This window comes from Ambystoma mexicanum, chromosome 2p (genome assembly GCF_040938575.1).
Source record: "Ambystoma mexicanum isolate Mex_15411 chromosome 2p, UKY_AmexF1_1, whole genome shotgun sequence".
Taxonomy (NCBI): Eukaryota; Metazoa; Chordata; class Amphibia; order Caudata; family Ambystomatidae; genus Ambystoma; species Ambystoma mexicanum.
Genome location: NC_090923.1, coordinates 1,005,573,250 through 1,005,598,882, shown reverse-complemented (window position 1 = coordinate 1,005,598,882; position 25,633 = coordinate 1,005,573,250). Strand labels below are relative to the sequence as shown.

At 40.1% G+C, this 25,633-nt stretch overlaps 1 protein-coding gene across 2 annotated transcripts in view; it reads right to left on the bottom strand.

Annotated features, from left to right (window-relative positions):
- The window catches only part of OVOL1 (ovo like transcriptional repressor 1), a 784,221-nt gene that overhangs the window by 305,476 nt on the left and 453,112 nt on the right, over positions 1-25,633 (bottom strand). For both annotated transcript variants that reach the window (XM_069644823.1, XM_069644824.1), the window contains exon 3: positions 18,596-18,824. The gene's annotated coding sequence lies outside the window, so the exon portion shown is untranslated. The remainder of the gene's footprint in view (positions 1-18,595; positions 18,825-25,633) is intronic.

Genomic DNA, 25,633 nt, shown 5'->3' with positions numbered 1-25,633 from the left:
AGCAGTCTGGAGCAGTTGTCAAGTTTTCTGAGGACCAAGGCTAAGATTGGACTTTCGTGAAAGTGGTAAGTGAAGTCAAAGTGGATTTTGCCGATATTTAGAAGTTTGATCCTGCCTGCAGTGTTACTGGTGATTTAGGATTTCTATTGAGGAGAACTGCAAAGTTGAGAGACGTTGGTGATGGAGTGAGGAGGTCAGGGAGAAAGGAGATGCGGATGTGAGACTGGCATTGGTGTTGCAGGCCAAGGGGAAGATGGCTTCCTTCTGAGAGGAGTATAACATCAGACAACATAGTGCCATCCAGGTTTATATGTCACAATTTCTAACTTCCCTTTAGTGAGACAAGGCTATATTTGCACTTCATTTCGTCTTCCTTTATTTAAGAATGATGTTTTGTTCTTTTTTTAAAATAAGAAGGTTCTACCTGCCCTCTCCATCCTTCCCCTTCTCCCCCTTTTGCACATCACCCTTTTTCACTTTTCATGCACCTTCCAGACGTAATCATATATTTCATTTGCCAACATTCTTTTTTTTAAGAGTGGGTTTGAATTGGATAGATTCTAAAAAGAATGTTAGAATTGGGGTTCATACACACCCTCCAGTGATGGATGATGGAGAGGCAGCTGGTGATGTGATACAAGATGGCAGAGTAGAAGGAGGGTGCAGCGAATAAGCTATGGGTTAATCAGCAAAGAGGTGGTATAAGAATCTTAATGATTAGAGGAAATTTCCCAGAGGGGCGGTGGATAAGATGCAGAGGGATCTGCCCAGGAGTGAACCTTGTGGGATACTAAATGGAAGAAGTGTACACTATACCCTCAGATATCCTGAAAGTTATAACACATATTTCAAGCAGGGTCTGATCTCCATACCCTTGTACAATGCAATGGATACCAACATTCTCCTAGAAAACAGTGAAAATTGGGCAAAGCTGACTGACAAGAACAACCCTTTAATGAAGCATGGCAGACCTTACTGACTGCAACGTTCAGTTCTGAATGTTATATTCAGGTAAAAACATGACATTTGTCTCTTCAGTTCTTTGTAGTTTTGCAAAGTAAATTACTTAATTTACTTTGACAACATTACTACGATTTACCTTGTTTTTTTTTCAAATTCTTTTTTTTTAAATTGGTGTTACTCCCTTACCCACCACTCACACCCCAACTTCCCCACCTTGACTATACCTCTTAATCCTCAAACCTATAACCCTCGCCTATCGAAGTACATTTGTCAAAGTAAATTACCACGCAGATATTTACTTCAGTGAAACAATGGCAAACGGGTTCTTCAACATGTAAAAGACAACCTTGGAAGGCCACCAGAGGTGCAGTCAATATGGCCGTTCTGTGAACAAGCTCCCCTCCCCGCTCATTTGAAGAGGGACATTGAGCTGACCCCAGAGGGTCCTGCAGAAGGGCTGTGTAGTAGTACAGAGAAGGGGAGCTGTACTTTCCGTCTCCTCTGGCCACCTGGGGAGCTCAGTGTTCGGAAGTAGGCGTCAGCCTAAAAGCCTTTGGAGAAGTGGTGGTGGGCCACGTTGCATAGTGAGTGTGGCAACCAGTGAGGATGGGGATTAACATTTGGCTGAGAGGACTCCTCGTTTCTTGGCTGAGAGGACTCCTCGTTTCTTGGCTGAGAGGACTCCTCGTTTCTCCTCCCTCAGGGAGCAATCCTTGAGGCAGGTTACCAGTGAATAGTGAAGTGACAAAGGAGTGGAAAAAAGCACAGAGCGCAGTGCTGGTTGAAAAAATACAGAGACACGGCCCGGCCTGTGGAGATGATGGATGTTGCAGGGAGAGTTGGGTGAGAGTGCACTTTGCCTGAGGCTCAGTTTTCCTAATTTAGTGCAGAGTGGATGGCAAAACACACCTGGAATTCCTCCCGGCCGAAGAACTTTGATCTTGCCTCTCAAAACCGCTTCCTTCCTCTGTTGTTCCCGTTTCTATTGTGATCCTATCCTAATTAGTTATTGTTAACCCTTCCCAGAGAGTTGATGTTAAGTCCTCCCCATTATCACTGAACTGGAAATATTCCTTAATACTGACTAACAACCCCTGGCCCAGCTCCCTGTCCTTATGTAGGAAATCATTACAAAACCACTGCCCACTCCTTCCCCAAACACTCCACTCTTCCACCTTCACAAACACTAGATGGTGATTGTACCAGGGGACAGTTGAGAGCCCGACTTCCAGCACATTCCCTCTAATAGAGGTGTTGACCAGAATAAGATCTATCCTAGAATAGGAATCTTCTCCTCCTGAATCTATGTGGGGAGTTATCAGACTGGTAATTCCAAAGGAGGGAAAATATGCCTCAGTATGCTCATCCTATAGACCTACCTCTCTCCTAAACACTGACGTAAAAATATTTGCCAAAATATTGGGGAACAGGTCTGACAGAGTTCTTTCATCCTTTATTTACGGGAATCAGGTGGGTTTTACAAAAAGTAGGCAGAGTTCCAATAATATTAGGAAGACACTTGATTTAATCCATTTGGCAGAAAAAACGGAGGGCCAAGGCTTGCCTGGTATCATTAGATTCTGAGAAAGCATTAGATCCTGTGGAGTGGCAGTTACTTGGAATGGCTCTTGAGAAATTTGGCTTGGTCAGAACTTTAGGACGTGGGTTGCCTCATTGTATAGTTCCGCCACGGCCAAGCCCAAATGCACATCGCTATTTGGCAGCATCTCTCAAGGCCCCATGCATGGGGCCAATCCCAAGATGGCAGTTGCCATGTCGGGATTCCATTCCCAAGATGGCGGACACCCGTGAATGAGGGGGAACGTCATTCTATAATTACGTTCCCCCTCATTCACGGGTGTCTGCCATTACAGAATAAGGTCCTTTACTCATGGGCCATGGATAGGTGTAACGCAACACCTTTATAACAAGGAAGGTCTTCCAATAAAGCCCAGGAAATGCAGAACCTCGCGTCTCACAACCGGATCGCGAGGAGGGACCTCAAGAAGATACTGCATTACTCAGTATTTAGCATCCTGTTTTGTTGTTCATTTCCATGTTTTTGGGGACAGTCTGTTCATGTAGTCTAGCAGTGTTTCTTGTTCTTTTTGATACACTGAAAAGACTTCCAGAGAAGTTACCTGTCATTCTGTCCATTAGTCATATCCACTGTGTGTGGGTTTAACCGCTCCTGTGAATACAACAGGAACGGTAGAAGAATCGTAGGGAATGGAGCCTGGGTCAGGAGAGAACAGGTAGGACCTGTTGAGAATGGCAGGAACACATACATCGTATGAAGAGTAGTCCCCAACTTTCGAACTCATTGTCCATCTGTTGTTTCTTCCTATCTGCAGAACCTGACCGGAGGTACCTGGATTCCCTACAAGGAGGTGCACTGTGTAAGCCGTCTCTGTCCCTGGGAAGGAAATACTTCTCATTGTGTTTTTTATGCATAGGAGGAGGGTTCCCTTTCATCAGGGGTCGTAGGTGTTATCTTCTGTGACTCCCAGAAGCCCTACGTGACTGTCATTGCCATCTGACAAGTAGTAGCTCCTGCTTACTGGTTAATGCAGGATACCCAGGAGCTGCTTTTAGCTCCTGCCTATCCAATGTTAATTTTGATAACTGTAAATTGTATGTGACATTAATTGAATTACAATTTACCATTCCCAGCTGGTATTCTGGTACTCTGTCCATGAGTGCAATATCTCTGCAGTCGTGGAACAGCCCACATTTATTTTAGTTATGATTCTACTACGTCTTGATATGCAGACACCATATATTGATGTATATTGTTTACCCTTCTTAAATGCAAAAAGGGAGAGCTCATAAACTTGATTTTATGGACCAATTGATGCTGTTTTGGCCCACAGGTGAAACATATTCTAAAAGATGTTTATATAGGATGGGCAAGTGAATATATGCCCACTAACGAGGGCAGCTGCTTAATCAGCAAATACATGAAAATGAAAATGTCACCCATTTTCGAAAAAATCTATTTAGACAATCCATAGGCAAAAGCTAGGACTCACTAACAATTGGGGTCAGAACAATCCTGCAACATGTCTCCATTGTATCACACAAGATGAATCAGTAATTCATTTTCTTTTGCTGAGCCCATTACATAAAGCTCTAAGACGACATTGTCTGAAACCTCTTTTTAAAACAAAAAGAATTAGGAATGCCCAAGATGCTCTAAGATTCTGTAAATTAACAAATGACTGCGATGAAGTAATGAATGTGTCCCGGTTTATTTCTTGGGCATGGAAGAAAGGTTTGCGGTACACATTAGCAAATGCCTAATCCTTGGTAAATGGGTATTTCTTTATAGTTAGGAGCAGCCAATTCATAATGGATTCTCAGGTACCCATTGAATCCGATATTAATAATAGAGGGAAGGTGCATTTGTTATGACTGCAGTTTAAAGGAGGCAAGTTAACAGTAAAAGATCTGAATATTTATTTACTATTTTCTGTTTTAAGTTTAACTGCAGTCAGTGGATAATGATTTTAACTTTTTAATAAAGATTTCAAGAACAATTATTTTAATGGTATTTCCTTTGAAGATGATTAATTTTAAGAAAACATTTCCATTTTTTGAAGAATTGATTTGTGAATTCCCCACTGTATTTGTAAAGTATATGGAAACATATGGTAGCTATCTGTTTTTTAACTTATTAACATCCTAATTGCTATTCTACTTGAAGCTGAAATATATGTCTGAATTTGTATAATTCATTGCAATGTTTTTAATGTTTTATGTTACCGTCTTTGATAATTGCCTGTATAATTGCTTTTTATTATGTACTTTTATGGCATGCTGCCGGAATAAAGTATTGACCAAGAGAAATCTTTGATAGAATATCTTTCATATAATTGTACATATAAAGATTTGTTACAATGAGGTCAAAAGTATCCCCCATACTGGTGCCTTTCACTTGTAAAATAACTGATCTCAGACAGGAACAACCAATTTTAATGCTTACGTCCTGTTGGGTCCCCTCCATGTATTGTTCCTCACTTGCAAAATGGAGTACAAATGTATAAAAACAAGCATGCACTTTGTTTTGCAAAAAGTGCAAATGTCTCCTGCCAGTTATTCAAGGAAGACAGCATTTGCAATGGAGTCCTATGGAATCTGCCAGGTTTTAGGAGGTGCTAAAATAGTCATGTTCCCTGGGAATCCATTGGTTTTATGGCAACAGTAAAAGTGAGCAAGCCTGACATCATGAAGCCTTCGAAAGTGGAAGAGGATTGCATGGAAGATTGCATTTATTCCGTTCTCCGCACATACTGCACTTCCAAATAGTTTACAAATCCCCCATGGTCTAAAAGAAAGGCATAAACCAATGACCTTATGCCTTACTTTTACACTCTGGGATCTAGAAAATAACCCCAAGAGTGTGCTCAATCACACCTATCTCTTCGTCTTGTGATGTGTTAATGTGCACATTTTCCACATCAAGTCTGACTGGCTATTCCCTGGATTGCTCATGGTGGGTGGTGTGGCAGTTGAGGTATAAGTCACTGCTGAGGTAACTGTTGAAGAGTGCTCGTGGGCCTTCCTTTGCTTTGGAAGCGGGTCTGGGGTGGTTGCTGTCTGTGTGGCCTCAGTGGATGGTGCACCTGCTTATTGGTCGATGTGCACGGATCCGTCACAGGTTGACGTGCCCTAGGTTCAATATCTCTCCCTTTCTTAGGTGGAATGTATATATCCTCCACTGAGATTGAGGAGTGACTTCATTTTTTTTGCACTCCTAATTTAGTAGGGATTTGGAGCTCAGACTGCACAATGCCCTTGCTTGGGGCAGCCGGCACGGCAGGAGGAGGGGCAAAAAAAATGCTGGGTAGGCAAATCGACTTGAGGAGTGCCATGAGAGGGATGCCTGGGCTGATGTGGCCACCCGCCCAGGATTGGGAGTGGAGTTCCATGCTGGGGGATCGCCGGTGCACACAGAGTATACGCGGAATGCGTCTCTGGTCTGGAAGGGAGCTCTGGTGCGGGGGGATCACCCGCCGATAGCAAAAGGACGGTGCGCTGGGATCACCCGCCAGTAGTGGAAAACTGCGGTCCGCTGAAGACAGCCTCGTCGCCAGTTGTTATCCGGAATGGATAAATGGAAATAAAGGACGCAGCACCAGAGGGCATGGATCAACGTCTTGCTTTATTCTTAAGACATACGAAACTGAAACCCCTTCTCAAACTCCTCCCTTTCCTCCCACCTTCTTTCTCCTACCATCAGTCTTGTGTCTCTCACTTAAAGGGGCAGAGACGTGTAACATGGTCAATCATTCCCTAAAAGAATAGAGACGTGTTAGGGTATGGAAATGACTATCACCCTCAAATCCATTCCAACCGGCAAATCCTGGGACTTCTGAGACTTAGGGCCTCATTACGACCCAGGCAGTAACCATGGCGCTACTAGCGCCATGGTTGTCGCCGGTATTTTACCGATTCCGCCATGGTGAATGGCGGAATTACCGCCCCATTCCAAGGTTGGCGGGGCGGTAATTCCCCATTCACCATTGGCCCTTCCCCATTTTTGCCCCCATAGGGCTCAATGGAAATGGGGAAGGTGGTAGTTACGGTACCGCAAATTGCGGTACCGTAATTACCTCCAAGGCCCCTTTGTGGGTCCAATCCTTAACGGCTGGTAAAACCAGCCCTTAAGGTAGGGACCCGCAAAGGGACCTCGTAATTAGGCGGTAAGGGGTTGACGGTGCCGCCACCTATTACGGCGCTGTTAACCCCTTACTGCCTGGGTCGTAATGAGGCCCTTACAAAGCAATCAGTGAGGTCAGTGTCAAGAGGGGAGTTAAAAGTCAAAGCTGGAGGATCAGAGAGGAAAAGGGAAGGAAAGTTATGAGAAAGGGGCACAAAATATGTGTGTGACTGTGTGTGACCACTGTTGGAAAATGGGCATGTCAATAGCAGTTCTCTGGTATGTTGTACTGAATCATTGAGAAGTAAATGCTGTGCATGTGGCAGGTTTGAAAATGTGAAAAAAGCCGGACAGTCTTAATTTCTAAATAGAGAAAAGTGGACTGCAACACCAACTAATTTGCTCCAAAATGGATGCACAGACACAGCATCCTTCCCGCCGCCAAGAGGAATGATGATTTGAGAAGCTGTTACACCTGGAACCCTTCACAAATTTGAAGGGATGGCTCCCTGGAAAAGGGTGATGAACGAGCTATTTAAAAAAATATCACTTGGTAAAATAATATCTTAGTAATAAGATATATCATGGGTGGAAGCTGGAATAGCCAATTAGTGAAGAGCAGCTAACTCTTGTACTCTGGCACGATCATGTTCTGCCATACATACCTTCTCTTGCTTACATGGAAGCAGAGCAGTAAATCTGACTACTGGGGTTTGCACAGCTCAGGCTCTACCCTCTGCACTTTATGGTGCATAGGTATGGGGTCATTGCCAAGGAGAAAATCTGTCCAGCAGAATTCTTTTAGCAAAAAGGTGTTCAGGGTTTTCGAGAAGCACATGCAATGCCATGATTTCAATGGAACTGGGTGTGCTAAGTATGGAGATTATAAAAGATAGTAAAGTATTGGTTAGGTTTATGTTCTGCCTGAACCATCTCTGAACTTAGGGTACCATTACTAGATGGGTTGAACACAGAAGGTGGGTTTGAAACCTAAAGTGGATTTTAATTTGTACAGGCAAAAGAGAGATATGGGAACATCTGGAGAACATTGATTCAGCCTCCAAACTGCAGGTAAATGAGGCTTTTCCAATTTGGCAACTGGACAATCATCACGGGGTACACTGTTACGTGGGTACCTAACAGTGATGCTAAGCTCAGGCCACAAGTTGTAGCTGGACACATTTGGAAAATGGTAGTAAAGACGTCAGGGAATCTATCTCAAGCTGATGGATGGGGGCCATACCTTGCAGGCAAAGAACCGCATCAGCATTTTTGTTTGGTTCCCCTGCTACCTTGGTATTCGTCGGCAAAATCCTCTAGTTTGTTTAAATAAGTGTGGAATTAGAACTCTTAAGGGGGCTGAGAAAAATATTTGTTGAGAGCGTGGATGTGAAGGGCTGGATTTATGAAAACATTGTTACAAATATGAGCTTTTTAAGTAGTACAGAAAGAGAGATGCATGCAAGTTTTCTGAACTGAACAGTTACTTATTTATTTTGGAGAACAACTGCTAATTTAATGCTAAAACTTTGAATCGTATTGTTTACAGTCAATTCCATTTTTACTAGACGGGTAGATATATTAGAATGAGAATTATGTTGCAAGATTGAAATGTATCTGCTATTGTAATTGTGTGACTATGGCATGGACTGTATGAACTGCTTATGTTTGTACTTTCGTGCATGTGCTTTTATTCCTGATGCTGAAATAAAGTTGCTTTGCTGATGATGACAAATATTAATTAATTCTTGATTTGTGTGTCCCTAACTCATCTGCAGGCTTTCCTTTAAAATGAGTACATTCATAAACATGTTAGTGGATACTTAGCTAACCAACAAACCCCCAATGTAGAAAAAAGATGTTGTATATAAATTCAATCGCATACACCCTCACTCAAATTCTGGTGTTGAATTATTGGTGATTTAACTGCATAGTTTAGCATGACCATTATCCCTTTGCACCTAAAACGTTCTTGAAAAATCTAGCTGCATTTCGTCTTGCCCAAAATGTAATTGAACCCATTCACAGGGCTGTCAATCACTGAATCTGGTAATTCCATTGAGGTTATCACAGGTGCACATTCCATGATCTGACCACAATATGGCATTGCTTTTAATGTTGGATCTCTAATGACAGGTTTTGTGTTCATATCCCCCCCGCCAAAAAAAAGTGATTTGGGAATGGAAGAAAGTGACAGCTCATGTGTTATTATTCCCTCTCATATCAGATCAGCCAGCCACTACTTACCCCTCCTGATACTTCACTGGTGCTTGCTGATCTTGCCTATAGGACAGGGTATCCTTAGACACTACTGTATTCCGAAATTTCACAAAATGTGCATCAAATGGAAATGAGATGAGTGAGGGGCAGAGAAGACACCTATTTGCTTTCCATTTACAGTGCTGAAAACTAAAATAAAATGTTTCTTGGCTCATATTGACAGTCTCAGAGTTCATATAAGGACCTCTTTTATGGGTTGAACAAATTCTCTGTACCAAACCTACTTTTTACCATATCTGAATTATGGCAATCAATATTAATAGACTTCAATGAAAAATTCCTTACTTTCAGGAAGCGTTAATTAAGCATGAAACACAGGAGCCATTTACTCCTCTCCAAGTGATGACATTGGACATGGAAAGTTGCAAAACACAGTGGCCGCACCAGTGTTCCATCTCACAGATCTCAGCACTTTTCATGCAACAGTCTTTCCCAGCAGAAATTCTTGGATGTACTGTTCCAAAGCCACTCCAGGATTGTGCTGGTAAGACATCTAAAAATGTCACTGACTGGGGTCTTGGCTCAGTATGGGTATAGAAAGCATTCTCCATTGAGTGTTTGGGAAGATGGACAATTCAGTGGATGCCACTGCTCCAATTGTTTTGGCCAATTCTGCTGCATTTAACTTTGTCCACATTTGGCTTCTCTTGGCATTCAGTGTTAAACTGAACGAATTCTCTGGAAGGGTGAAATCTGCAACTGTTACTCCTTTTGGGCCTGGGGCCAAATCTATTAGGTGAGTAGACCCCAAGGACAGCCCCATTTATTTAATGTGTATGTAGAGCTACTGGAAGAGCTAGTCCAGGCGTACATCTGCCACTTTTATGTATACACCAATGACCCCAAATCCTTTTCGGGGTGAATGGGTATCTGGTTTTGAAGGCTGTGGCCTTCCAGGCTCGCTTTACATTGGAGGGCATCTGGACTACTTGCTCCATTGCTAGAGATTAACACCAAATAGCTGGGTACTCGTCACAATGACAGGCATTGTCACAAAAAATCAAATGTACTGCAAGTAAGATTGAGATCACAATACCTTTCAGTTATTCTACCCCTTAGATCAGTGGTCTTAAAACTGTGGGGCTGGCCCCCTTTAGGGAGGCCTGAAGAATGTCCAGCGGGGGCATGAGTCATTTCAAAAAGTGAGTCTGGTGACTACTTTTAATAGGAAATATAAGCAGGCTAGCAGCTATACCCGATGTTGCTCGGGATTTAATTTCCTCGTAAGTACTATTTGTTTGAAATCCCTTTACGCTTTTTGGGAAGGCTCCGTAAGAAAGATGAAAAGAAAAAGTCACTAGATTTTTTGATTATTTGATATTTTAAAAATGTTTTCTTATAAAGACTACACAACACAATTTGTTGTTATTCTTAAAAACGAATTCTGAAACTGATAACTGCACGTGAGAACAAGATGGATGTTCCAGAGCAGCATGATGGGTGACATGCGCGTACTGTGCCAACAACTACGGACCTAAAGTTTAATATTTCTATAGCAAATGTTCATTGTAAGGTTTGTTTATAAAGAACATTTTTTGTTTTGCCAGTTGGAGCAATGGGATACAACTGATTTGGGGAACCCACTCTAGAACGCACAACATATAACTGCCCGTGGCAGAAACATGGAGATTCCAAGTTGGTACCAGTGCACTTGATTGACTGGCCCTGTGCCTTGTTGATCATGATACAGAATGCTAGCCTGACCGGGAACTGTAGGTGCTTGAAACTGAACGGCATGTCTGTCGGAATGAGTGGAATGCAGGGGTTGAATATATCTTCTCCTTTTCCCTTCCTAGTTAACACTGTCGCCTTAAAGTAACGTTGGGCAGAATTCTGTTGACACACATCCTTGTGCCATTACACAGTCTAGGTGGGTGGAATTTGTGAAGCATACACCTTCGTCTTGTGCCTCTCATACTCCTTCACCTCCCATACACCAACACTTCACCAAGCCACATACCCACAAAGAAACAAATATGTGGTATATATATATATATATATACCACATATTTATATATATTTATATATATATATATGGCATGGCATATACAGGGTGGCTCGGCAACAATATTTTTACTTAAAGCGGGGGAGGAGGGCTCGGCAATAATATTTTTTGCTCAAGGGGGGTGGTGATGCCAAAGTAATAAAGTTTTTCAATACCACTGCCTTACAGTCAAGTGTGGCGAACCGGTGGAAGAAGTGCACATAAACACTTATAATTTCACTTGGCAAAAATGTTGTTTAATTTTTCAAAAGAACATTACTTTTTAAAATATTGTCAGGATTCAGACTCTGGTTCATTAAATCTCCTATTATCTCTTTGGGATAATCCTTTCATTTCCCAGATCCCAGTCTCCTTCACCAACTGGCTTGAAGTAACTTTAGTATTTTGTCTATTAGTATTCAGTGCTTGAGGTTTCCTTCGCTCGCAGTCATCATTAACTACATTGGTACATGGACTACCATTCCCCAAATTCACTCCCTGAGCTTTCCTTCTCTCATAATCTTTATGGGACTCTTTGGTACTTTGACTATATTTCCCAGCATGCATCATCCAGCCAAGTTTGTGTATGTGTACCTTTCACTTGCCCTCGTCCTCGCTCTTCCACTCTCTGCATTGTTTGTGGAATTCCAGTGTCGGTTGCTGCGTTTTCTTCCCACAAGTTTTCCCCTGAATAGGAGTTGTGTCTCACCAGCACTTGCAAGACCTCGAACAGATTTTGTGGCAGTGTCTCCAGTGTCCATTACTCCTTTGTCAACTCTGTCTCACAAATGCACTGCTGACTTCTTACTGCTGCTTGCAGGCCTCAGATTCCCTCTAACAACTACCACAAGTCTTCCACCCCCATCCAGGTCTATCGAAGTCAGTGTGCCTCCTGCTCACAGCACCCTTCGGACCATCTCTTTTTCAGGCTTTAACAGCTGCCACCAGGGCTTTAAGTGGGCCAGGGCTATCCGGCCAATACCCTGGCAGTCTCCAAACAGTGCTGCTGAATCTGCATCCCTCACTAACACTAGTCAGACCCTGAGTTTACCAGATTTCTCCCATGCACACTCATGTTTGCGAGTGTGAACAAGTTAGCTTGCAAGAGTCTCTTCATCTGGGGGGCGTGGCCAGGCGCTGTAACAGATGGCAGCCGAATTCCTAGCTCCCGACACGACATAAAGTATTGACCTTTCCGTTTTCATTAGTAAAAGCGAAATACCAAAAATAAAGTACTAACTTGATTTTTCGAGTTGCAGGCGGTGTTCGAGTGGCAGGGTGAGCGCATTTCTGCGGGTTTTTTGGAACTAGGAGTTACTGGGTAGTTCTGGTGGCACAGCCTTTTCGTCACCGGGATTGCGTTGGTGAGGAGGCCATGCCGCTTAGTCAGCTGTTCCGTGGATGCTGCAAAGAGGCTTGTTTGGCTTAGGGAAGCACTTTTGCTTCACCACAAAGGCTAACTTTTATACGCGAACACGATACAAGTTCAAAGGCATCTTTTCTGACATATGGTGAGCTGCTCCATTCAAGGATAACACATTTTATTAACATTATCATAGGAATTTGTGAAGGAAGATACATTTTTTGGATTATACCTTTTTTTCTAACTCATACTAAAAAGCTTCTTCCTTCTAGCATGTCACTGTTATCCAAATAAACAACATGGTTCTATTTCATTTATCCTGAACATTTTATGAGGATGAAACTGTCTGAAGGGTACATTTCTCAGGTGGCATTCATCCTTGAATAATACTTGCCTAAATGGATACTCCAATTAAGAGCTTGGTATAATTAGTCATTATTACAGGTGTGGGAGATCCCTGTGGTAATATTGGCATCTTTGGGTCATTTAATCTGACACAAGGAGTCCAATATCGGAATGCTTATTTAAAAGAAACTACTCTGCTCACTACAATAATTCTGCAAGACGTAATGGTAATCCAGTGCTGTTGACGCCTGAATTGTAAATGGATAATGCAGCTGTTATAGATTTAAAATGGTTCATGATCCCTTCATGTGATCACTGGAAATTGGGTCACTCTTATCTCATAAGAACAATGCAGAGGAGTGCTATGCAATGGCAATTAAAGTGTCGTATTGAGCTTCTGGCTTAGTCATTGGAAGGAAAACACATCAACCCAAGAAAAGCTTTGCTTCTATCCAGTATTACGTACTCTGTCTCAATATGGCCTCAAAGAAGGGGCAACCCAAATAAATGGCATCAATACCTACGAATAATGCCCCCAAAAGACAGAAAGGTGACTCTTGCACACCTAAGGAAGATATACAGGATCCAATTGTGCAAGTAATCTTAATGGAAATAAAATCCCTTAAACCCTTTATGGAAGCCACAACTGCCAAATTGCAAATGCTTGATGATAAGTGCTCCACATTTGAATCCAGAATAAATGAAGTGGAAAGAAGGGTGAGTGACGCTGAGGATGTTGTAGGAAGGGTGCAGTCTTTGGAAAACACAGTTATATCTCTGCAAAGCAGACAGAAAACTTAGAAAATAGGAATAGGAGGAACAACATGCGCATTGTTGGTTTTCCCGAAAACATTGAAAATTACAATCCTACTCTGTTTCTGTATCATATGCTTATCACACTTTGGGATCCTACCACGCCTCCACAGTTTCATATCCAAGGAGCTCATTGGATAGGTCCTAGAAATCCATCTCATAATACTCCAAGAACTATGATCTTCGCTTTACTAGTCTGTACTCATGTCATGCTCATATTGGATAATGCTAAACAGAAGAAGACTCTTATATGGGAGGGCACCAAAATCTTCATAACTCAGGATGTTTTCAACACCACGGCGGCAAGAAGAAACAAACTATTGGCGTTCAGACCAGCGTTTCAGCAGCTCAATGCCAGCTATGGGGTCATTCATCCAGCATCTCTAAAGATCACTTTCAATAGCCATAAGTACGCTTTTCAAGATCCAAGAGACTTGCACAATTTTATTCAAAGCCATATAAGAGAGGAGATGGATACCACCAGACTGCATATTTGAAAATGAAAATTACACACAGAATGTTTCTTTCTATAATATGATAGTCTTGCCGGAATGGCGCACGGAGTGGCCCATCCAGATCTGGCTCTCCACCCTACCTCTTATTGACTTTACATGAACATGGTTTGGAGTGGCTGTATACAGTTAGCCACTACTCATTCATATACGAGTTGGTTGCAATGTACACTGCAAAACTCCATGTTCTTCTTGTTTGTCCTCCCCCCTCCCTCTTGTTTCATTCCCTTATGCGTTTTATCTCACCAGTCTTTCACTATAAATGTAAGATTGCTTATATCATTAGCATTGTAACTCATGGCATTTAATATTGCAACATGGAATGTTAAAGGATTACACAATCCTGTTAAACTAAATACGTTCACACCTTAATAGGGCTACACCATCCAGTGCATGCCTGCAGGAATCCCACCTCTAACAGGATGAAGCTGCCAACTGAAGCAATAATGGGTGGGTCAAGTTTTCTTCAGTGCAGCAGACAGGAAAAAGAATGGGGTTGTTACCTTGATTAACAAACATCTTCAATGCAAGGTACTATCCTCAGAAACAGACAATGTTGGAAGATGGGTTTTAGTTAAACTTCTTATTGACTCCACAGAATACTCTATTCTAAATGTATATGGCCCCACTAATGCTGAGCCAGGCTTCTGGACTCATTAAAGAAATCACATATCCAAATCCTGTCCTAATAACCTAATTGTATGCAGAGACCTTAATGAAATCATGGATCCTATCCTTGATTAAAAAAAAATCTAATGTACAATTTAAAACCACCAAGTCCCACCTACAATTTGTCAATTTTGTGTCCGAATTAGGTCTTATTGCTGCTTGCTGTATTACCGATCCCTCGGATTTCGACTATACCTTCTTCTCGCCTCCTCATAACTCCTTCTCAAGGATAGATTACATTTTTATATCTAAATCCATGACCAACTGTTAATTAGATGCAAAGATAGAACCTATTGTTTTGTCAGACCATGCCTCTGTTCATATTAAATGATCTAATGCCCAAAACACACATGAATATAATAGATGGAGATTCAACTCAGCCCTCTTGAAGGATGAAGAGTTTGTCAAGTTTGTACACCAACAGCACTCTTACTTTTTTGCAGAAAACTCTCCTACGGACACATCCGTTCACAACAACTGGTATTACTACAAAGCAATACTGAGAGGACACATTATATCATATACGGCTGCTAAAAAGAAAAAACTTAAAAAAGAAACAGATGATATTCTTAAACAAATCAAATTCCTACAATCACAATAACTATAGACTAATTCTACCCATATACATCCAAAAATCATCAAACTCAGAATACAATATAATAACTTACTGAATACTTGTGTGCTAATCTTTTAAAATATCAATCTAAGATTTATCAGTTCTCTAATAAATCTGGCAAAGCGTTGGCATCATATCTCAAATTTAAAAAGATAAAGCAAGGATTACTGTCATCAAAGATCAAAATGGTAATAGAGTTCTTACTCACAAGGACATTTTATAAGTCCTCTCCAGATTTTATCAAAAATTATATTCGCCTGAAACTCTGCCTAATAATACTCTTGCATCACATTTTCTTAAACATACACATTGCAACACATATGATAATTCCAATCTCCAATCTTTAAATAATCCCTTATCTTCAAGTGAAATCTGCAAAGCTATTAAACATTTCAAAAAGGGCAAAGCTCCAGGCCCAGATGGTTTTTCTATTGATTATATTGCCCATTTTAAGGCAATATTAGTCCCCAAGCTTAATTAATTATATACATCCTTCATTACTAAAAAAAATCCACTGGTTTCTTTTCTGAAGCAATGCTTATTGTATTCCCTAAACCCAATAAAGACTCTGAATTTGCCCAAAATTACAGACCCATATCCCTAATCAATACTGAATGTAAGATCTTTGACAATATTCTAGCCAATAGACTTATCCCCTTTCTTCAAAAATTGATTAAGAATGATCAAGTGGGTTATGTTAAAGGTAGACTGTCCTCAGCTAATATTAGACTATTTACAAATATTATCAGTATCATTCAAAACTCTTCAAATCCATGTGCAGCAATAGCATTAGATGCTGAAAAAGCTTTTGATAGGGTTGAATGGGATTTTATGTTTGAAGCTCTGGCCTGGCATGGGATCCCTGATTCGTTCATATCAATGGTTAAGATATTGTATTCCAATCCTACAACATCAATCTTTATAAATAAACACATGACCCCACTATTTCCTCTTCATAGAGATACTCGTCGGGGTTGTCCTTTATCCCCTCTTCTGTTTATCTTGGCATTAGAACCACTTAGAAGCAATTAGATAAGAAGATAATATAATTGGTATTCAGTTTAAAGACATTAAGATCAAAACAATTGCATATGCAGATGCTGTACTACTTTTATTAATGATATCAGATACTTGTCTAGAGCATCTAAACCGTATCATTGCTCAGTTCTCCCTTGCATCAGGGTATAGACTTAACATAGACACGTCTGAATGTTTTACCACTTAAACCCTGTAACCATATACACTGTATCGATCATTGTTCAAGCTCTGGAATGAAATGGTGCCCAACAGGTATTAAGTATCTAGGTATCCAAATTTTATCCTTGATTAAGAATATCGTTAAACAGAACACAGCTAACATCATCACCAGAGCAAAGGAACTATCAAATACATGGTCACCTCTTTATCTATTTTGGTGGGGGAGATTGGGAGCTGTTAAAATGATGATTTAACCTATTAAATTGTATTTTCTTTATATGCTTCCTATTCCCATTCCTGTATCTTTCTTCAAATCTCTAGACTCCTGTATCCTCAAATTTCTGTGGGGGAGGAAGAAAAGAAGGACCTTATTGTGTAAACTTAAAAAAACCCAGATCCGAGGGTGGAGTGGGTTTCCTAGATTATGAAAAATATCATGTTGCCTTTGTTCTAAGACAAACACAATTATGGTTTTCTCCGAATAGAATTGATTTGCCAAACCGGTTGCTCATGGAGAGAGCGACGGTCTCCCCTCATGTTCTCCTAGACTGCCCATATATCAATAATAATAATAGATGCTTTACTAATACTAGTATTAATATTGCCATTAAGTGCTTACGTTCATACCTAATTTTGCCTCATTCAAATAGTTCCCAGTTTATATCTCAGTATATTTGGATGAACTCACTAATACAAATTAATAAGAGAGCTATCTGTTGGAGACCATGGCTATTCCTTGGCATTAAGTGTATAGGACAGTTGTTTACTCAAGGTACCCCATAACTTTTAAAGAATTTACAACTAATTTTCAGGTACCAACGACTTTCCCCCAGCAATATGTTAGTCTAATAAACACTGTAATGGAAAACTATGAATTGTTAGTTTTTAATTCCAACAGCTATCATGCCCAAAGACTACTCCATCTATCCAATCCTAATGTAGCAGTGTGTATGTTTTATAAAGTTTGCTCCTCTACGTCAATGGATGAAGTTTTGCTTGAATGTCAAGAAGCATGGAATCAAGATTGCTCCCGCAACATCACACAATTTAGATGGCCTTCTATATGGACCAATATATCTAAAGTAATTGTCTAAGATAACCTGCTTCAAACAATGTATTTCTTCCACCACCGTAGGGCCTTCATTACCCCATTCATGCTTTTCAAGAGTTGAATATCTCAAAATGACAAATGTTGGAGTTGTCTAAACTCTTAAGGATCTTTCAAGCATATGCTTTTGAATGTTTTCATGTTAAAGTTTATTGGGAAAGGATTGGGGAAACCCTTAGAAGTATCTTCCAAATACAGTTCAATATCTCCTTTGATGTTTGATTTCAGGGTAGTGAAATGATCCAACCTGCTATTGATAAAAATACAGGTTATCTGTTTGACCTATTTATTGCCATAGCTATCCTGACTATTACTTCAAATTGGAGAAATCTTAAAGGTGTACACTTTAAATTGTGGTGGAATTCAGTTTGTAATCTTCATAGGTTGGAAACTTGTAATGCCGTATTCCCACCCTTGTTGCACAAACATTTATTAAAATGGAAATCTTTTTTAGATGTATTGAATAATGCAACACCCAGTAAAGATTAGAGAATATGGTTGAGATTATTAATTCTTACTCCTTTATATAATGACCCCTCTCCTCCCCTCCTTAGGTCCATGTCAGTCCTGTGTGATTTGTGTGTCCATATTGTTATTTTACAAATATGTTATATAACTATTAGTTTATTAGAAACTGCATTTTATGCATTAGAATAGAACATTTATATATACGATGTGAGGTTCCATTGCTACTCAAATGTGTTGTTAGTGAATTTTTCCTACTATAGCCATTTGTGGCACTTACACTATTCTATTTGCTGTTTTACTTGTTATATGAACCTTATATATTTACTGTTCTTAATAAAATACTTAAACACAAAAAAAGAGTCTCTTCATCTGTTCGGTGGGGAGGGTCTGAGAGGGAGATGATCACTGTAATGCTGGTGAAAGGATTGCTTAGTGGGGCTCGGAGCTTCTATTAAGAAACAAAAAGGAGCGCACATTCTAAGTTTAACAGCCTTAAAGTAAGGCTGTTTGGGGGGTCGTGGCTAAGCGCCGTGGAAGATGTCCGCCTGACTGCGCTACTCCGCCTATAAATACTCTAACAAAGCATTAGGTATACATTTATAGAAATAAACTTACCTTTCCTTCAGCGTTACATCCCGCGACGTGGCTGGATACTGAACCGGGTGATTTTCGCCGCTCCGTACAGCAGTAAGAGCCGCTCTGCCAGCCGCACCGCACACCAAACGAAGACTCTGTGACAGCGTGGGAGGTACGCCGCCCCACATGAGGAGAAGCTCGGCGTCGCACTTCACGTGACGCGCAGGACTGGGCCTAACATCACGGGTGCCTAAGAAGACGCTGCCACCTGGTGGGCAAAAAAAAAAAAAAAAAATGTTTTTTAAAGAAACTTTAAAGCTAACCAAGGATTGCTGAGGACAGACGGACATTAAAAAGGAGGAACTAATTAAAAAGAAATAAAAAGGTGAGGAGAGGAGGAGAAAGGGAATGTAAAAAGGGGAGAAGGAAATAAGTGGAGGTGTACAGTCTGTAAACTATCACAACAGTAATCTCTATATTCTGCCAAAATCACCTCAAAAACCCTGAACTGTAAGCGCCAAGGTCTTCATTATCGTACCCCAACCCCCAATCTCCTCACCCTCATAACTATACAGGCAGACTAGACTCCTCTTCATACTAGTCATTGCACTAAAGAATTGCTTTTGGACTCCGTTATTTTACCATCTATTCTGGCAACCCTTTTTCAAAAGTGTAAAGTTCTGTAGTATACGCCTTATTGTTCTTCTGTGTTTCCATTTTGGTCTCTTTATATAAGAGTAACATAGTACAAACTATATGGAGGTAATAATTGTATACTATAGGCCGTCATAGATCATACTTATAAAGAGGACTTGCTCAACGTCATCAAATCAACAAACCCATCTATCCTTTTATAATAAGAAAGTAACACAAAGGATTGCAAACTATCCACTGAGCTGACATATTCAAACTCATCTACAATTCTTCGCAGCAGTCAATGCTCTAATAAGAAGGTTCACTTTACTATTTCCAATTATGGCAGCAAATAAAGCTAACCAAAAAAATGCATCCTCTGCTAAAGAGACCACCTCCCCCACAACAAATCTGAAAAGACCCAAAAGTGAATCACCAACCCAACTAGGAATTTCTGATCCTGCCATTGAAGCCATCCTAGCGGAAATTAGGGCACTTAAACCTTTCATTGAAAATACCAACACTAAGTTGCAGCAACTAGACGAAAGGTGGATGGGTGTTAATAACAGAGTGGACGAAGTGGAGAAAAGAGTTGGTGTTCTCGAAGATATATCCCCTTAAGTAGCACAGTTAGAAAAATCTATTAAAGACCTCCAAAGGCATAACGAAGACTTGGAAAATCGCAGTAGGCGCAATAATCTACACATTTCAGGTTTAACTGAAGGAGCTGAGGGATCCGACCCTATTATCTTCCTACAAAAATTCCTACCAGCTATTCTACATCTGCCCGTGGACACAAAACTCAACATACAACGTGCTCACAGAATAGGTCAACCCTCAGTTTCCTCCACATCTCGTCAGCTGCCTAGAACACTGATAGTCTACCTATTGGAATATTCGCAATTACAGCTCATTGTTTCAACAGCAAGGGAACGTAAATCTCTCATCTGGCATGGTAGCAAGATATATATTTCGCAGGATGTGGCCAGAAGCACAGCTCAGAGAAGAAAGGTTTTTCTATCCTTCCGCCCAGCTCTAAAACAACTAAATATCCGATATGGCCTATACCATCCATGCTCCTTTAAGATAACACATGAAGGTCGCACAGCTATATTTGATGATCCAGCTGATTTGAGATCTTTCATACAATCCCTAAAATGTGATGGCATGGACACCTCCAATCCGCCGAGTACCTCAACATCAACTACTACCTGAGGTCTTGTTTTCAATTCTTTATAAATGTGTTTGATTATACTGTATGTTTATACTAGCAATTACCTAATGCAGTTATAACCCAATTACTCTAACAATATAGGGTGGGTACCGTTCAGGTGTCCCTCTACTACTGTTGGTCGCTCTTTTCCTTTTTGGCGACCCAGTTGGCGTTACCTATCCCCGATATCTCTTTTCTCCTGAATCCTTATCCTATGTGCTGTTTGATCTCTATATCCATTTGTATTTCATTGCCTGAATTATCCCAAAATGTGATCAGACCCCTTTCTCCCCTTCCTGACCCTCAATGTTCCATCCCTTTGTATCACTGCCTGGGTATATATGTTTTTAACAACATTACTAAAGATCTGGTTCTACTATCGTATTACAGCAATAGGTTGCTTGTTTATCATTATATATCTGATTAAATGACCTTCAAGTGTATAACCTGGAATATCAAAGGATGTAAAAATCCTATTAAAAGATGCAAAGTAATATCTCATTTAAACAAATTTAAACCAACGGTAGCATGCCTACAAGAAACTCACATATCTAACAAAGAATCTATGAAACTCAAATCTCTTCGGGTTAAAGAAGTTATTTCCAGTCCGGCAATTTCCAAGAAAAATGGAGTGGCTATACTAATTAGTAAAAACAACCCTACAAAATCCTTGATCAAGATGCAGATACAAATGGTAGATGGGTCTGGGTAAAACTTTTAATTGACTCTACACAAGTATCTATTCTTAACATCTATGGTCCCACTCTACCAGATCCCCCCTTCTGGGCTGCAATCAAACAAATGATACTCAAAAATAACTTCATCAATCTAATAATTTGCGGAGATGTCAATCAGGTCCTTGATCCTTTTTTAGACCGAAAATCCAGCTGCATGTTCATTCCAAATAAATCTCATAAATCTTTCACTAAATGCCTAGCGGAAACAGGATTAATTGACACCTGGAGACTATCCCACCCCACACAACTAGACTATACCTTCCATTCACCCCCACATAACACACTATCACGATTGGATTATATTTTTGCAACCAAAACCCTATCTGGATCCATTATTGACTCTAAAATCGCTAATATTATCATTTCAGATCACGCACCGGTTATCACTTCCTTCAGCCTTGCTGAGACGAACAAAACCGCTACTAGATGGAAACTCAATAACTTCCTTCTAAATGATCCACAGTTTAATCAATCAGTTCAAGCCTTCATTCAACAATACTTTGCCAACAATCTTGATGATGATACCTCGGTTGTCAATAATTGGGATGCATTCAAAGCCGCCATGAGAGGTCACATAATGGCCCTCTCCGGTAGGAACAAAAAACTTAGGAAAAAACATCTAGATGACCTTTACTCGAAACTCACCCTTGCAGAACAAATCTATTATGCAGACACTAACTCAACAAACTTACGACAAGTAATAAAACTACATTTTGAAATTAACAAAGAAATAACAGATCTTGCAGCAGGAACCATACTCAAATATAAAACAAAGATACACCAAACCTCAAACAAAGCGGGCAAAATGCTGGCTTCTTATTTAAAAACTAAAAAAGAAAGAGTTCAAATATCACATATCAAAGACACTCAAGGTATATCTCATCACCGTCCTGACACAATACTTGAATGCTTCAGAAAATTTTATGCTGATTTATACACTCCAGAAAGTTCCATTCCAAAAAATGAAATTGATTCCTTTTTTAAAAACATCAGTTGTACTTCATACCCTAGATCAGACCTTTCTTACCTTGATAGTGATATTTCCTCCTCAGAGATCACTAAAGCCATCCACAGCCTGGGCAAAGGCAAGGCACCCGGCCCAGATGGATTATCAACTGAATTCTACATCCATTTATCCCAAATATTAACACCTAAACTCAAAACACTTTTTTCATACTTTATATTGCAAAAATCCACCTCGGGATCATTTTCAGAAGCTCTACTTATCATTTTCCCTAAACCTGACAAAGACCCTTCCCTCCCCAGTAACTATCGACCCATTTCTCTTATCAACATAGAAAGCAAAATATTTGCTAAAATACTTGCTAATAGAATGGAATCTTCCCTCCCAAACTTGATTAAAGCAGATCAAACAGGTTATGTAAAAGGACGAAATATATCCTCATATGCTAGACTCCTACTGAATGCCATTAGCTTAGTAGCCAAGGACAAAAAAAACGGACAAGGATATGTTGCCATCGCTTTGGACGCGGAAAAAGCTTTCGACCGTGTAGATTGGAATTTCATGTTCCAATCCCTACGCTGGCACGGATTTGGTGAAAAATTTATCTCACTGGTAAAACTTCTATATTCAGCCCCCAAATCTGCTATATATTTAAATGGACAAACCTCTTCATTCTTCACCTTACTCAGAGGCACAAGGCAAGGTTGCCCCTTCTCACCATTATTATATATTCTCTCACTCGAACCGTTGCTGGAATCAATAAGATTAAACAAAAATATCCCAGGGATTCAAGTAGGCACCTCAACAACCAAAATTGCTGCTTACGCCGACGATATTCTTATCCTAATCAAAAACCCTAAATTCCATATACCTAACCTCTTAGACACTCTATCTCAATTTGGTCATGTATCAGGATATAAACTTAACAGACAAAAATCAGAAATTATGCCATTAAATCCCTATTGCCTTAAACATGACATTGAACCTTTTGGCCTCAAATGGTGTAGTGGATCCATCAAATATTTAGGACTTCGTTTTGCCCCTACAATTCAAGAAACCATCAAACTCAATACTAAAACACTATTGGACACCCTGAAAGACCTTACATCCAAATGGTCCCCTCTGTACCTCTCCTGGTGGGGGCAGTTGGATACTATCAAAATGATGCTGTCCCCTATTGTACTTTACTATCTTCAGCTTCTTTCCGTTCCATTACCCCTTTCCTTTTTCAAATCTATATATTCCATACTACTAAATTTTCTTTGGGGAATAGGAAAAATCAGAAGAATAGCGCTAACTAAACTCAAAGCACCTTATGAAAAGGGTGGTGTTAAATTCCCTGACTTTAAGCTATACCACTCTGCATTTCTCATAAAACAATCTCGCCAATGGTTCACAGACCCCGAATCTGCAGATATCCCTATATGGTGTACAATAGAGAAACATATAGTTCACCCACTGGATATTACTGACCATATATACATTTTTAAGTACTCTTCTAAGAACACTTCGGAACCTATTAAAGCATCCGTTTCAGCTCTACAATCCTTTCTCTTCCCCCATACCAAAAACCCCAATAAATATCTATCCCCTTTACTATGGCATAATAAGAATATTGTCATCAATAAAAAGATCCTCAATCGTAAAGCATGGATTGGAAAGGGAATTAGATTCATCCAACACATCATAGACGGTCCTTCAATGTTCTCCTTCCAACACCTCTCTACCTTATTCACCATACCCAACACTGACTTTCAGTTTTACAATATGTTAATCAACTCCTGCCTTGATGCACTTGATCATTTCTCCTATGAGATTCTTTCTCCAGACGCCTTAAGACTACTACTGCTAACCATGACAGGTGAGGTCAAAGCCTCAAAAATATATAATATGCTAACCTCAACATTTAATATTTGTCCTATTCGTCACAAATGGGAACTTGACTTAGGATATAAGTTTGAGGACCATATATGGCTCCGCCTGTTTTCTAAAACCAAACATGTATCGGTCTCAGCTAACATTACACAACACTACTATTTCTTTATACATAGAGCTTTCATTACTCCGGCTAAATTAGCGAAGACTAACCCGAACCATGACGCTAAATGTTGGTCGTGTGGCCTGTCTCCTGCCACTTATATGCATATGTTCTTTGAATGTTCATATATTGTCAAATTTTGGTTCGATATTTGGAAATGTATTCAGCGCATCTTCTCTATAAATGTTCCGTTTTCCCCTTTAAGCATATTCTTAGGAAGCGTAGCCATTACAACACATATTCCACCGGACTCTACTAGAATATATGACCTACTCATATGTATTGCATTAAAATGTATTACAGCAAACTGGAAAGACTTTCAATCACTCTCTACCAGAGCATGGTGGAATGCTTTATGTCAAACTCACAAATTGGAAATGTGCATGGCTAAAAATCTTAATACAATCACTAAATACAACGCTAAATGGCACTATTTCACATGTTATCTCAACTGTTTCAATGCAACCGCTCATGGCTCCTTAAGAAACACTCCCATGCTTACTTTACTAATTGAATGATTATATTTATATAAAAATGTTTGTTTTTAATTATCACTGTAATAGAAGAATCAGTTATATGCAATAATCTGTTATACCCATCTTCCCCCCCTTCAGCCTCGCTCCCTTCTGTATCTGGTATGTTAGCTGTCTGTTTCCCTGTTTTGTCTCCCCATCTCTCCACTCATATTTCCATATCAGTTACTCATTGCAGAGATGTATTATATTAATCCAGGTTTAATCAGCACTATCTACAATTTCTAATCCTTACTTGTACAATTTAATGCATCAAATTTTCTATATCTTCAATATGGTTATATCCTCTTTGGTTTAAAATGGTTATCTCTGTTCATTCTTGATGTTTACCAGATCTACTCAAAGTCTGTAATGTGCTAACACATGTAACAATATCTGTATCTTGAATAATAAAAAAAAATTATTAAAATAAAAAAAAAAGTAAGGCTGTTTGCATGAACAGAAAAGTTATTCAGAGCATCGAATATCTGCCCAGTAACAAGCAAGGCGAGAAGAAGACAGGTAGAGCTATTGGAGTCCACATAAAGATTCCAGAAGACAAAATTCTGATAGCAAAGTGGAACCAAAAAGGGCCATATATGAGATGGTGACAAAAAATGTAACCTGTGCTATGCTGTCTGAAAACCAATCCTGAATGGATAGGAATGCTGCTGAAAAACAATAAGAGAAGTAAGCAGAGGTTCTTTGCTTTTTAGGCATGCAAAGGTGTGCACCACCAGAGAGAGAGAGAAAGAGGGAGGGGTGATTTAGAGAGAACCGTTGGAGGAGGACAAAGAATGGGGAAAGGAGACACGGATGAGATAAACGAGGGACAATGGTAAAAAAGAATGGGGCAGGTGGAGAGGTAAAGAGAGTGAGGGAGTGAACATCAAGAAAGGTTAAGAATGGGGGGGAGAGGGAGACAGCATAAAAGATGGGGAAGTGCAGGAAAGGAACATAGATGGACAGCGAGATGAGAG